Raw genomic sequence first — 14,923 nt, 5'->3', positions numbered from 1 at the left:
GTTTGTGGTGTCACCGCCAGACACCACACTTGTTAGGTGGTAGCCTTTAAATCGGCCGCGTGTCGTTAGTATACGTCGGACCCGCGTGTCGCCAATATCAGTGATTGCAGACCGAGCGCCGCCACACGGCAGGTCTAGAGAGACTTTCTAGCACTCGCCCCAGTTGTACAACCGACTTTGCTAGCGATGGTTCACTGACAAAATACGCTCTCATTTGCCGAGACGATAGTTAGCATAGCCTTCAGCTACGTCATTTGCTACGACCTAGCAAGGCGCCATTACCAGTTACTATTGATGCTGTAAAACATGTACCGTCAAGAGCGACGTTCACCATTTACGGATTAAAGTTAAGTGTTCCACCAGCTACGTCAGTTTTTTTTTTTTTTTTTTTTTTTTTTTACAGTTTAATTTCCTTGTCCTGTTCCAGACCTCACGCCAGCCTGCGTGAGCTAAAACGCGTGCCTTTCGGCTTCCTCTCATACCGGTGTTGGCTCTCCTGCCAACCCACAACAAAGTTCGTATTCGAAATTCTATCTCACGAGCAGCACGACTTGTTCATGGCGCAGAACACCAAGCCTAGACGCACAAGTCGCGTGAGTGCAGCAGTTCCATCGAAGGCGGTGTCCAGACAATGATGCTACGTCGGTCGCTGGTTGGTGTAGGCGGAACTGGCTCTAGCTGGCTCCACCCGTGCAGAAATACTGTCGCGGCGGAATGATACAACTTTCCTATTGGCTGTCGTTGCAAGCCTGAACGCAGGGGTCGAGCTGACGATAACCCTCGAAGTATAGATGCGTTGCAGGTTGGCGGCGTCGAAGGCGGAGCCGAGGGGTACGCCAACAGGCACCAGTACTAAAAAGCTGCTCTACATATGGAATGTGTCTCCATGAACCAACTTCGTGGTGTTGAGGTACTCCTATGACCAACGTGATGCCCAGATGTCACCCTGCGAAAGCATGTGTACGACCAGCTCCGGAGTCAACTTTAATCCAGTGTTAGTACCCAGGACATCGAAGGCCAGTTACAAAAGTTGTGGGCCAGCTTGCCAGTTGTACAACTACCTTATGACATCCTCCCCAGCAGATTCAGTGCATGCTTCCAGACCAGAGGAGGTACAACTTCATCGTGATAAGTGGAATCATTCTATCAAGTTATTTATTAATTAGACTTGATTTTGTAATACTGTGATTACAGAACATGTCCTATTTACCCATGACTTTCCGTTATCTACTCTCCTTCTGGGTGCGTAACTTCTTTTATCAGGCAGTGTTCAATAGCTTCATCTACAGCTTCTAGCAGCAACATTAGGGAATTATACACAGCATATTTTCAAATGAGACAAACTTTTCGTGGTTTTTCGACACTTTATCTGAGAGCAGAATACAATCACAAACTCTCATTAAGTGAGACGAAAGTTTTGAACTAAATTTAAAATACCGTTTACAGTCATAGAAACCACCGTATAATGAAAATTTAAATAGGTGCCACATCTCAGACATCTATGTGTGACAAAAATTATGGTTATGATTATGATGTAGGTGAACTGCTGCATTAGCATCATGGAATAATTAGCCCAATAAACAGAACATCGAACTACAGAATCTTAAAATAAGCAAAAATTTAATTTCTTAAACTCTCAAAGACACTTATTGTTGTGTGGCAATTATAAGAGGATAGTAAAAGAAACCGTCTTCAAAACATCGGAATTAGAGCTGAGATTCTTAACGAATGTGAAGGACTGCACAGTAAGAGATTTAATTAAAAATTCGAGCGTTACCAATGCAAAGAATGAACATGTCATGAATGAAGAAATAGTTGAATACAAATATAGGTGGAACAACAAGGGAATAGGATGAGAGATGAAATATTTCCCGAGGAAACCCTGAACTACAGCCCGAAGAGGTGGACAGACTTCCGTTAACCAAGCAAAGGAAGGACACAAATATTCTGAATAGTAAAGAGATAAATATCATGTCAGCGTCTTTAAGTCGGTGATGACGATGGTTTCTTCATTTCGTGTATGGGATACAGACGGTGGCGGAACATTTAAAAAGTACGTCCTTCCCAGGATGTGAAGTTAGATCCACGAAAACGAGCGAATAGTAAAACAACATCGATATATTCGTAATGACGGTGACTCTAGTCAGAGTTTGGCTTTCCAGGTTTAGGTAACCCGTGATATCATTAAAGCGCTTAACGCGAACGCCAGCATGATTCCCTTGAAATGGCACACATCTAATCTTCTACTTTATTTCTGAACATCTCGTCATCGATGAGACTTTAAAGTCTTAATTCTTGTGACCCTTATTCCTCACTTTACGAAACGATGGTGACGCCCGAGACCGTCGACGACAGTAAATGACGCACTTATTTTTCGATCTCTATGCAGGCAGTCGTGATCACAAAATGGGTCTCATGAAAGTAATTACCTGGGTTGGCTTTAGTTGCTGTACGGGAATAAAGAAGAAAATTATCCATTAGCTTCTTGAAGGAAACATACCGGCATTTGTGTTGAGAGGCGTGACTGTACTCGAAACATGTTGTGCCTATCAGATATTCCATACAGAACTCACCGACGCAGTTCGGTGCGACGTTAGCGCTAGAAATCCTGACTCATATATCTGACACGGGCACAAAGCAGGGCCATACAAGGATTCTTAAGCAAGTTGTCACCTGCGTTCAGCAGTACCCGGCTGAAATAACAACAAAAGTGATTCATACTGTCTTCAAAGTCGTAATTCATTCTCAAAGGTTTCAAATATACGCATTGCGAAAAATGTACTCCCCCTAAACAATAGCAGACGTAAAAGGTTCTTGGGACGTATCCAAAAAATTTAGCACCTTATGTTTACCCTTAACTAATCTGACCAGCACAGTGGAAAAGTAGAATCGAATAAAAAGTGGAAAAGTAGAATCGAATAAAAAGTGGTATGCTAACCCCGGAAGAATGTGTATGGGCATAAAAATTACTGTAAGAAACAAAATATATGCAGTTAAAAGGGTTTGTGTATATCCATATTTCTTTGTAGTAATCGCGCAAGATAAAGTGTACTAACATGAAGAAACAGTGCTTCGAATGTCCACACATGATGTAGCAGGTGATTCTTACAAGTGAATAACACCATCATAAAAATCTTCTCATTCTTATTGAACTCTGCCGCCTGTAAATTCTTGAGAGCTGTTACCGGGGATGGTGGACCAATGGTATGCCACTAGGCACGTACACAGATTGACCTTATTTCAGGTCCCAGATCGAATATGAAAACAATGTATTTCAACTGAAGCACCTGCATTTAGGACATCTATGATTTAGGTCTGAATGCTCGAATCAACCGTTGCTGCACGTCCCTAAGCTGGTTCGTGTATTCTTCCCTCAAAAGTACTTCCAAAGTAACTAATTCAACGTTGTTTCCTTCATTGCACCTCATTCGCCGAGTCACAGCGACACAGAGGGACGCAACAATCCATCAGACAACTGCGATTAACGGGCACACTTTCAAGTAAAACGTCTCCATCTGACCACTCAAAGCGCTCAATATGATTTTTTTTCAACCAGCTTACAATGGATTCAGTGAGTTCCATTCTACACAAACTAAACTTTTTGATAAACCACATTTCCATGGGTGCCAGTTTATCACTTTCGTAGCCAGATGTACTCCGTTCTCATTTTCATGGTTTCACGTAGTTCTTGAAAACGAACACAGAATTTACCACAAGTGATGTTCGTTCTAGAGGGTGCGTATGTAGCGCATATCTCTGATGCCCAAGTGGCATTTCATCAGCTGTTGGTGTCAAAAGATGCATGTTGGCATGGTCGGCAGCAGGTCCGAGAGCTGTCTCGTAGATCCCTGACTTTCCGCATTTTTCTGCAAAGCCCTTCATCTCACACAAAACGTGCAATACAACTCTTATTCCGCATCCACCTAGTTTCCACAATCAACTGATACAACTCCCACACCTTCTTCTCTTCTTAGAGCTCCTACTTCCCCAATACATTACTCAAAAAACTCAGCCGCTAATCACTAATCCAGGTACCCTGTTGCAGCACCTTTCAAGTATCTTTATGCCTTATCAATCCTCTTACGCTGGAACTTCAAACAATTCTCACTACACAGCCATGAATCCTTCCTGAGATATACCCTTGCCTCCAGCTCTAGTGAACAAATCTCCACCTCACACCATCATTCCATGATCTCCTCTCTCAATTCTCCTCCTAAACACCTAATAGTTTTCTGTAGACGCGCAAGATGCCCCTTTAATACTCATCATTCCACCTCTCTCACGAGCACGATCATTTTCATGCACCACTAAAATCATTGTAGCATAGCAACATTAGGATCATCATTGCTCATATACTACCTGACTTCAGATTTACGTCCAACGTAGGTCTAGCCATTGACAAAAAAAGTCAAAGTGGACCATGATGTCATTTCTTCCACATCAGCAGATGAACTCCGATGTTGTTTCTGTATGTAGTAAAGTTCATCACTATATTTGTCTGGAACATAGCGATTCCATCTTACTGTTTGAGATCACGAAACCCTGTCACGTATGAAAATTCCTGGCAGAATAAAACAGTATGTTGTGCAGTGATACGAACTTGGGAACTTTGCCTTTCGCGGGCTACTTCAAACGACTGAGCTAACCAGCCACGATTCTTGACCCGTGCTAACAGCTAACAGTACCTCATCTCCTACGTTCCAAACTTCACAGATGTTCTCCTGCGTAGCTTGCAGGACTACATACGAAGTCCCGAGTTCTAGTCCCCCTCTGGTACACAGTTTTAATCCGCCAAGAGGTTTCATACCAGCGCACTCCCCTGCTGTGTATCGTGCATGCCATACCACTAGATACTTAATGTGGAACGGTGATTTCCTACGCAAAGTTGGAAGTAGCCGCCATGTGGTGGGGGGGGGGGGGGGGCTCCATTGAAGGCGGGCAGTGCGGTATGGAATGTTTTGTTTCAATAGCTTAAGCCTTCACACAAGCCCTTATCTTACAGTACTACTAACTTATCACCAGCGGATCTGCAAACGCCATGAAAGGCAAATGCGATCATGTCAACAGATTATGCTAGTATGACAAATAAATCGACATATCAACCGTTTATCATTAATAAGCTGATGGGTATCATATTACACTGAAACTGCAAAGAACGAGCGATTTATTTTGACCTGTCTTGTGCACCTGTCCTTTTTTCTCTTGGTGCCACGTTAAAATTAATTTCTTATCCCAAACACAGCGGGATTTACATAATTTTATGTCGCTAACGCGCTATAATCCGATTAAAATTATTCGACTGTTGACACTTCACGCGTTGGAGCTGGTTTCGTCCATTCAGATCGCTCATCGTCATGCACAAATCTTTCTGAATTGCCAAACTGCCACAACAATTCCTGGTCCGGCATTCTTTCTTGATGTGTTTTCATACCGAGTCATGGATCCAGCACTTTTATTTCGTATTTCATGACACATGATAACTACACCAAAAACGACGCACACACAAATCTGTGATAATGAAATGTACACGATTCATTCACAGCGCTAACCAAACACTACTGGAAAACTCCACACAAGACGCGGTTCAGCGTCATATGTATAGTTATCATAATCACAGAGATCGAGTTACAATAAATAAGCCTCTCACAACGTTCCGTAAAGTTCAATTTTTAGAGCCGTCAATTCATCTTTCGAACTGTAGGTTCACAGCCCTAATATAAACTGCATGCTTCAGTCTCGTAGTGTGGCGCAACGATTAGTCTATTGCCCTGAGGTATAGAAAGTCGTAGGTTCGAATTTCGCCAACTGTGGCATCTTTATTTATTTCTGAATCTAATCAACAGAGTTTTATTATTATTTCAATCAATCAATTGGTTTAAATGCAATTTTTTATTTCCCATTCTTTGCCATATCACTTTCATCATCTAATTGCATTTATTGGCTCTTATTTCTCTTCCCATCACTCTTTTTTCTTTTGGAATCTGCCTGTGTCTCCTGTAATCTGTGATCAAGCGCCAACGAGGATCGCTTCGTGAGGCTAATGTGAGAACAATTTCAGATAACCAATGACAACGAGAAATTACGGTTTGCTTTCAGAGCTGAAACTGAAATTTTCTATCTTTACTTTGTTCACAGAGGTTTCCTTTATTCGTCTTGAACAAAACAATTGTGACTTTAATGGTGCTGCAGATAGTTGACCGCCGATTTCACCGATACATTTCACATCGAGAGGTTGTGGTTAGGTTAGGACATGAGCAAACGCAGGGCTGCAAAACCCATTGTCTGCCGCATATCTGTCACTGGTCACTTAAAATCACAGAACATCCCGCATTTCCGACGTACCTCGCGTCGCGGCGGCCACTTCCAACATTGCTCAGCGTTAATAATTGACAGCATATGTGAAATGACCCACCATGTGTGTGTGTGTCACCTATAGCTGAGCGGTAGCAGGCAGCCAATGTGGCGACACTATCAAGAAATTTTATTTGTAATGTTATTCAGTTGAAATTGCATCAAAGTCCTGAAACAGTCTACTACTAACCAAACAACTGAGGTCAGATAATGTGAATAGCTTACGAAAATCTCATGCTCGATATAAAAAGAGGTGTGACTCCTTCATATATGTTGCTGCAAACCTATACCAATTCTCATTTTACCAGCTATCGATGGCCTTCCAAAGGGTTTCATTATCTCATTTAAAAAATCTGTAGACGCTCGTTACCGTAGTTGCGCGTATTAGCTACGCGGAAAAACGCTTCGCATGCTATCACTACCCAAAATTCGTTTCGGTATGTGGAAATATTACTAAATATGAGAGAATCTTTTTTCTTTTTGTTTTATATAATCTTATGCTCTTTCTGTTCTGTACATATAGCTTTGAGGATCTAGAGTATAATTATTGTTCTCTGCCGTGATGTCCCAGTCTATCACTAACAGTCGCAACACTCTCTGGTGCAAATCTTGTTACCGTTCGACAGCTGAAGCGACACTAACGCTCCATGCGGCAAGAAAGCAGGAAGCTACCTGCGTGAGAAGGACGATGTTTGTATTTAATTATTTTTCTACTTAATTAACGAAATAGATGTTTGGCTTTGAGTTCCTTGCATCAGTAAGTTTCCAACGTGAAAGAAATGTAAAAACAGCCAGATCTCCCCGATTCAGTGACATAAACTACGACTTACTCGTGCAGAAATACTTTCGAAGGACTTCATGGTTCAAACGGTTCTAAACACTATGGGACTGAACATCTGAGGTCATCAGTCCCCTAGACTTACAACTACTGAAACCTAACTAACCTAAGGACATCACATACATCCATGCCCAAGGTAGGATTCGAACCAACGATCGCAGAAGCAGCGCGGTTCCGGACTGAAGCGCCTAGAACCACTCAGCCACGGCGGCCGGATGATTGTTTTTATGACTGCAGCTTGCTGCAATGAAAGGAGGAGGATAAAAACACATATTTCATGCTTAAGAAGCATATATTTGAGTTCTCGTTAGTAGTGGGACAAAGAGGGAACCACCGCACTCTCCACTGTTGCCAAATTTATTCAAGATGGCGGCGATGACGTCATCCAAAATGGCGGCATGTAGACTTGGCAATAGTGCATGACGCCATCCAAGATGGCGGATTTTGGCAGGAGAATAGTCCAATTGTGCTATGTCCACTAACCTAACCTCAAGAAAAAATAGTGGGAAGTTTGAATTTTGGCGGGAAAATAGGCCAAGTGTGCTATGGCCACTAACCTAAGCCTCCAGAAGGAAAAATGGCGGCAAGTTTGAATTCCAACATGATAATGCATGCAAAACCATACTTCTCTTTATTATTATTATTATACATTACTATTGATTATCATTTATTAACATTCATTATCATTTATTATTATTTATTATCATTTATTATTATTATTATCATTTATTATTATTTATTATTATTGACTTGCCTCCACTAGAAAATTCCCTCGAAATTCAAATTCCAACATGTTAATAGCTGCAAAACCTTCATTCATTTTCATTTATTATCATTCATTATCATTTATTATCATTTATTATTATTTATTATGATTTATTACTATTTATTATTATTTACCTGCATCCACTAGAAAATTCCCTCCAAATTCAAATTCCTACACGATAATGGCTGCAAAACCTTACTTTTGTTTATTATTATTCATTATCATTTATTAACATTCATTATCATTCATTGTCATTTATTATCATTCATTATCATTTATTATTATAGGCCTACCTCCACTAGAAAATTGCACTAAATTCAAATTCCAACACAATATTCTCTCGAAAACTGTACTTCTGTGTATTATTATCATTTATTATTTATTCAAGATCTCCGATTTTCTCGGTGAGAAAACCATTCTCCTTACATCCATAACAAAAATCTATCACAAGTTCAAATCCCCAACACCATAATTGATCACATGCATGAGCTTTCTCCATTACTTATTTTTTTCAATGGTAGCTTACCATAATCGCGTCAAATAATAACTACACTTATAGTAACATAATTCATGTCCTTTGATTTTGCTGGGGGAAGGGACTGAAGACTTTATTTCAAGCAGTACAGTCATCACTTGTTCTCCAACACAGTCAGCACACACCTTTGATATCGCAGTGCAGTCACCACGACGTCCACCCTCCAACTGAATTAGTTCAAATCCTTGCCACCCCCTGGCCAGCACGCGGAGACCCTTGCCTACGCCTGTCACGTAAGGCGGCCGGCCACTAGCGCGGGGGACGAGCCCAGCGATCGCTCCCATGTCGTAAACATGTTTTCGCTTGACACGCTGGAACTTGTTGAATTTGACGTCACAGCGGTCCCTTGTCCGCTCACCACGTGTATACGTCGCCTCCACACGTTTCCCGCCAAAATTGTCTCCCTCGGAGCTGAATCGCACAACGGTCGGCCATTCCCCTGCAACACTTTCCGCGCCTCGTTCAGACCTGTCGATGTCGACCGCTCACCGTCCACCATGTGTCCTTGTGCGAACGAGAACGCAGTACTACACTTTTGGCGGCAATCATGGCTTGACAGTGGAATCCGCCATGACTATAAAACAGCACGTTTGGACCGCACTAGAACACTTGCTAATTGACTCGCTCTCGCGCGCACGTAATAACTGTACAATCGCTGCGCCGCCGACCCGCTTACTTCACACACCCTCCATACATGCGACGGACATTGCCTTCTGTAAATACCCGGAAAATGACTCTCTATTTCAGACATTACGGTCATGCAGGTGTGTTCCAACTGACTTCTCCATGCTCACACAGCGATTTACACGCGGCCGGCAGAGATCACCTCATTGGCAGCTCCCTGGGCGTCTGATGTCAAGCACAATCCCTCGGCCAGCGTGAAAACTAGATGGCGAGCAGCGCCTCAGGGCCCCGCCACAAACGGTCAGCCACGCCCGTGAACACTTAACGCTGGACACGGTGGAACCTGTCGACCGCATGCCGGACAAAAGGATACATTTGGCGCCAGAGTTTCACCGACAGTGGAATCCACCATGACTGTATAACAGCGCGTTTGCTCGTCGCGAGAACGCTTGCTAATTCACTCTCATCACCCCGCAAAATCAAATAATTCAATTTACAATTTCATATACATATGCAAACGTGTTCTACCTCCTAATTTCAAATGCTTTTCGAGGACCAGACCGCCACCTCCTCCTCCTCCTAGGAACCAGCGCCAAGTTTCAGTTCTGCCAGTAAACAAAGCTCACTTGCGCTTCCGCCACCAACCTAAGAAAATTGCTTCAATCTAAGCCACCAGCACTCAACCTCTCGCTACATGTTTATGGTAAAATTGACTCACCCTGCAGTAAGTCCATGGATGGAGGAACGAATTTACTTTATTTAGGAATGGAGTATATCTATCACACCAACATGTCCCACATCATACAGACCTGCAAAACACTCCTACATAACTCATTTATAATGTTCTACACACACGCTTGCTAATTGTAAACAGTTAAAAATAATTCATAGCACAGCGTACAGACATGCGAACCGCTCATAAATAATGCAAAACATTTACCTCCAAATAGCCAAACAACTGCTAATTTTCGGAAATAATTTCAGTTCATAGGCTGATGGAAGGAGGAACGAGTGTACTTTATTTATTTGCAACATATCTTTTTGAAACTTTTACTTCTCATAGGTTTCGATATGTAATGCTGACATAAGGGAGTTTCTGAACTCCAGTAGTGCACTACACTTGGCAACACAACCAAACCCATCAAGATATTCATTCCAATCCAGACCTGTAACTCCTCTACAGTTAAATTTGTCCAGTTATTTGTCTACTCACTCACATTCTGACCAGCTTGCCGTTATTGCGCAAAAACAGATGAGATTGCGCTGTGCTACTCGGGGAAGTAAGGAAGGGCTGCACTCTATTTATTTGGAGCCCTTTTATTTAGTTGTGGAGTATATTTGTCACAAAACACCCGCACTGATCCCACTGTGGTCATCTGCCACAGGCCACATACACGTAAACAACTCCTAATTTCACCACACAATACCAAACAGCTCTTAAATAATGCAGTACACAATATCGGCAGACGAGCTCTGTACTCTTAAACTCTCCAAATAAAGCACCGCACAGTGCACAGACATGCTCGCAAAATAGTGCAACAGACGCGCCCAAACACCACCAGCTGCCGAACCGACCAAAAGTCTCTGCTCGGCCTCCCCCAAACATGACCTCAACACAGTCACATTCGCACCTATCACCCGAGAAACTGATATGGCCTATGCGCCTTCGATTACGCTCCAAGGCAGTCCTCGCGCGCGTGCGGTCGGCGGCGAAGGGGATTCCAGAGTCTCCAGCCAAGTTCAGCTTCTGAGCGCTCGTGACAACCGACATATGTTAAAGCTGCATTGTTCTTCTCATGTATACCGCCGGCATCTCAGGTCCGGACCAGCCTTCACTTCTATTCTCAGAATACCTTATAGCTCGTTGACACACTCGATTAATGCGGCCGGGAAAACATATACTACTCGCATGCAATCGAGATGGTGACGGAAAACCAATCACTCTGATCTGCGCTGCAGCCGCGTGTAATCACTGAGAACACTCTTTTTTTAACAACTTATTTAACCATACAGTGATCACGCTATCACAAAACACCAATCCCAGATATGCCCTGGGCTATGTTGCACAGCCCACAGATACGCACCCAATCATATTTTCAGTGCACACTACAGCAAACTGCTACTAAATAATACATCACACAGATGTGTAGATACGCTCAGTACTCATAAACTATCCTAATAACGCATAGCAGAGCCTGCAGATCCGCTCGCAAAATAACTCAGCAGACGTGCTCAGGTACCCCCACTCTGCACCCTGCCCACAGGATCGTGAAGTCACCCATCCGTCTGATTTCAGACCTCGCACAGCCCCTCCTCGGCTTCCGCAAGCGTGAGTTGGCGCGGTCAACGCGCTCGTCAGCGGTCAAAGCACACACATACGTCCGTCCAGGACCGCGATCCCGAGCCGCAACCACCGAACGTGGGTGAAAGCCAACTCTATATCAACGCAGCATAATTCCAAAGCGCAGCCTCCATACGCTAGACACATCATAGCAGCACATGTCTTTACCTCCTATGACATTGTAGCGCACTGCACATTGCTCCTCACACGACATTACACGGCCCTTTAACTGAACATAACTACACATCCCTGCTCTCGTCTCGTCGGGTGACCAGCCATCTAAAACCCTTCTCAATATTATTCCTACTTTACCAACATTTAAAAAAAAAATAGGATCTAATTTACATTTCCCACTGCAGCTAACCTTACACCCATCCCACCATCAACATACGCAAACATCGTCAACCCTATCTTGTCACTCATATAACACCCCACAAAGCATGCCTATCAATCAATTTACCCTTCTCATCCCCTCTTTTCGAATTACAAATGTAACCTCTATCTGAACACCAATCAACTCATCTTTCTCGCACTTTCAATAGTAAAATTAATTTTACACACACCCATAAATACCAAACGCAATTAAAGAGTCAAACTTTTATACAGAGTATCAAGCACATACGACAATATTCAAAGCCCGGTCCATATTTACCACCTCCACCTTCAATTAAATATTATTACCATTGCCCCAACATTCTGCCAGCGTTCGATTTGTACCTATTTTTCCGCTCTTAACTGTTGTCACTAGCGGTCGAATACCACTATCTATAGATTGCATAAATTTCCACATAAAAAAATCTCGCCCCGCTGTTTAGAGACTCCTATATCTGAACACATAGCATCATTCAACTATCACTTGCTCTTATCTAATAACTCATCCATCAGGTCTAGGGGCAAGGTCATACCTTTCTTTCTTTCGTTTCTTTCTTTCAGCAGCAGACAGCTATTTTTTGTACACTGAGCCATCAACTTAACATCACCATTCGCGAAACATATCTTCAGATATGTAAACACACTTAGTCAATTACACAGTGGTCCCGCTGAGGACATGAACTTCAATATTACAGTTCTTAATCCAGTAACCACCCAAACAAGTACTAATTGCTCAAACTAATCCCATAGCGCCTTACAAAGCGAGTGTCCGAGCGCCGCCGGCGGCATGTCAAAGCCACATAGCTGTCCATCTAAACAGCCGTCCACTCAGCCCCAGGACCAGAATGATGAAGTGGGCTCTCCCTATACTTGTTCTCCAGCTATTGTCTAACGACATACAGGGCATAAATGTATTCCTCAATAGCGCAGATCTCTATCTCCCCCTTGCATCTCCAGCAGGACATGTAAACAGTGTCCCCCCAGCTAGTGAATTCAACGTCATTTACCACTCGCTCACAATTTCCACTCGCATATATAAAACCATATTCACTCCTACCAAAACTCACTTAATAATAAAAAAGCATTCTCCCTTTCCAAGCATATATGTGTATGCATTTATCTTCACTCATCTGATCTCTGCAATTTAAGTCAGAGAAAGAGATATCTATTACCTTCTGCAACCTGTCTATGAACAGAACGAAGTCAGTTACTACAACAGGACCTTGTTTTGACCATTCGCCGGAAATGCGCGCAATGTTGTACGCCTCAAACTAGGTGCAAGTACAACAGATCCTCAACACTCTATCATCTCTATCCTCTACCATCATACTGTGAAAAACTCACGAAGGCACCAATGCGATCCACATCCGGCGTGGACAAACGGAATTCACAATACTCCCCCCGAATAACTCAGAGTGCAGCCATCTAAGAATTCCTAACAGCTCGCCAAATCCAACACCTCAAACTACAAATGCCTTTATGAACAAGATCATATTAAATATACACACACGCTGCAGAGACCCCTTTAAAGTTTGATCACCCATACTCTAAGCGAATGAGAAGCTGCCTCAGGCTCTTGTTCAAACAGTATTTTCTAACACGCTTTTGCACACTGCCGAGCATTTCGTCTTTCTGCCATTACTTCGAAGTCATTGTCTGATTCTAAACAGACATTAACACGGACTGATACACAGTCTCTCACATGAAACTATACCTTGCAGGTTAGAAATCATATTCTTACAGTCGATAGCATAACATTGAATGATTTTAAGTAAAGGACACCCACAACACAAGGAAAATAGAAGAGCCTGCTTGCGTTGTAGCCACTTCCCTCGAAAGTGATTGACCACCTCTACATTTAAACACATATGTCGCAGTGACTGAATAGTTTATAACTCTGCATTCAACCTCTAGTGATTGGTCATTTTTGCACACAAGTATAGGATCACCATTTCCGGTGCTAGCAACCCTGGAAGTTGCGGTCCAAAAACCAAAATTTCTCCCCCAACTCAAGCAAGCATTGTCAGTCAATCATTATGTTGTACCCAATGCACCGATGCGATGGATAAGACACCACCAATCTACTGTAATATTATCCATCACAGCTGATATCGCGAAAAATTTTACAGTAACTCCAACACTGGCCAATCATGTGATAGCTTGTTTTTCTTACTTTTAGTATCATAGCTAAACCATACATTCTCTACTTTGCAAGTATCAATGCGACCATTCATAGATGACTGCTCAGCACGTCCATTGACACTTAATTCTCGAACACATAAAGACGATCAAATTATACCAGACAACACTATACATATTTCTAAGACCTCGTGCTTAGTACTCGATCAATCTCTCTGCGTATGGTGGTCACAGAGCTATCTAGTCCTCTTACGTTAAGAGATCATCCTCACCTCGGCATTGACCAACCTACCCTGCAACATCGCTACCCAATTATTCCTCAACCGAGCAGACGAATACAGCTACCCTCCACCTCTCTCGACTGAATACAGCTTTCCTAGTCCTAATCCATCCAAGTGCACCACATTTCTCGAAATGTAACCAAGTCTTGGAGCTTAGCACACCATATCGATCTATAGTAACAGATCTCAAAGTGCCTTAATGTAATAGCATACAGTTAAGAAGAACAAGAACGGAGCAATATTTATACACAACGTAGTTCGATAGTTAACCCTACTCTACTACCTGTCCTGGGAGCCATCCGCGAGGTGTGCATGTACTAAGAGACAGAAAACAGAGCAAGCGCTCTCCGAATGTGGAGGTGACTGTATACGCCTAGGTTACATTTAGAGACAATTTTAGAACACAGAACGATAACTTATGTCGCGGTCGCATGGATGGATCTGACATAAAATCGAAAGGAATACGTAAACTGATTAGCGCATAGATATAAACTAGCCTAATACACTCCTGGAAATGGAAAAAAGAACACATTGACACCGGTGTGTCAGACCCACCAAACTTGCTCCGGACACTGCGAGAGGGCTGTACAAGCAATGATCACACGCACGGCACAGCGGACACACCAGAAAACGCGGTGTTGGCCGTCGGAGGGCGCTAGCTGCGCAGCATTTGTGC

The sequence above is a fragment of the Schistocerca cancellata genome, chromosome 5 (assembly GCF_023864275.1).
Source record: "Schistocerca cancellata isolate TAMUIC-IGC-003103 chromosome 5, iqSchCanc2.1, whole genome shotgun sequence".
Classification (NCBI taxonomy): Eukaryota; Metazoa; Arthropoda; class Insecta; order Orthoptera; family Acrididae; genus Schistocerca; species Schistocerca cancellata.
This window is presented reverse-complemented; position numbering follows the sequence as displayed.